This window comes from Macaca nemestrina, chromosome 5 (assembly GCF_043159975.1).
Source record: "Macaca nemestrina isolate mMacNem1 chromosome 5, mMacNem.hap1, whole genome shotgun sequence".
Lineage (NCBI taxonomy): Eukaryota > Metazoa > Chordata > Mammalia > Primates > Cercopithecidae > Macaca > Macaca nemestrina.
In genome coordinates, this window is record NC_092129.1 from 22,038,614 (window position 1) to 22,040,115 (window position 1,502).

Here is a 1,502-nt window from a genome sequence, read left to right on the forward strand (position 1 = left end):
TCTTCACTAATTAAGTTCAGCTGGAAGTGTGGAACCTAAATGGGCCTACTAGCTAAACCACAGAATTAAGATTTGCCCACTCAATCCTAGGAGGCCCAAACCTAAGCGAGACCTCACAACGGAGGCTGGCTCCCAAGAGAAAGATAAAGAGCTGAGCTATGCATGTTTCAGGTGTCTTTCTAAATTTACCAATACCTCTTTTTTTTTTTTTTTTTTTTTTTCAGTGGACAGGGAGAAGTTATCTACTAAATGAGTAAATGAATGTTTGTGTGAATGAAGAGTAAATTTGGTTCTTCCTGGTTGATGAGTGGGAAATTTTAAAAAATGTGGAACCCTTCACAAATTTGCATGTCATCCTTGCGCTGGGCCGTGCTAATCTTCTCTGTATCACTCCAATTTTAGTATATGTGCTGCTGCCAAAGTGAGCACTAAATTTACCAATACCTCTTAGCTGCTGTTTACATTCAATCTACCCAGCTTTCAACTCCAGATAACCAGCCCTTCCCTTACTTCTTCATCTCTTCCTCCTTTAATTACCTCAGGTGCCAGGATGGAGCTAACCATACTTATTTCAAGGCCCGGTATCATCAAGGTCCGTACCCAGCGCATTTTTGTTTATTTACGTATATACTGTTTATCTTCCAACCCTGCTCTCTTTCCAGCTACAGGCAACAGTCGTAATGTGGTTTATATGCTTTCTTGAATTTGTGTGCAACCTTGTAAAAAAAAAACAGTATTGTTGTTTGTGTATGTTAAACCCTTTTATAAAATTACATATAATGGTTCCAATCTGCATCTTACTTTTCTTACTCTATACCATGTTTTAAAGATCTGTCTGTGCTGTTACATGTACATCTAGTTCATTGCTTCTAAATGTGATATTGTGCTCCATGGTGTGCATCACCAAGTTTTACTTGCTTATTCCAAGTGATGGACATCCTAACTCCTCTACTTCCTCATTCATGTCCTATTATGATCCCGGCAGGGGAGCAGAGCTATGGGTACCTAATGTGGCTGAAGACGGCGAAATCACTGTCCATAAACTATACTAGCCTACATTCCCTCCAGCAGTGCAGAAGGTTGCCTGTGACCCAACACCACCACCAAATGTTGTATTATCCAACTATTTTTGCCATTCTCATCAGTGTAAATTGGTGTCTCATTGCATTGAAAATTCACTTTCTCTTATTACTAAGAAATTTTGACAACTCTTTATACACTCGTCAGGCATTTGGATTTCTGTGAATGATTGTCATATTTATTTTGCTCATTTTAAGTAACATTTTCTGTATTTTTCTGAGGAATTTGTAGATACAAACATGTTGCAAACATTGGTCCCTTGTGTGTTTAGGAGTTACAAATATCTTCTCCCAATCTTTCCATCCTTCTATAAATTTTGTCCATTGCATCCTTTGCAGAATAGAAAACTTTAATTTTTTCGCAAGAAAATTCTGAAATGATATTGCCTTACGGTTGCATTTTTGTTCTGATACCAAAATGAA

At 37.8% G+C, this 1,502-nt stretch overlaps 1 non-coding gene across 1 annotated transcript; it reads right to left on the reverse strand.

The window, feature by feature from the left end:
* Nucleotides 1-320: 320 nt before the first annotated feature.
* Nucleotides 321-429, reverse strand: LOC112423852 (U6 spliceosomal RNA). The gene has a single exon (XR_003014422.1). It is a non-coding gene; the product is annotated as a U6 spliceosomal RNA (small nuclear RNA).
* Nucleotides 430-1,502: the final 1,073 nt, after the last annotated feature.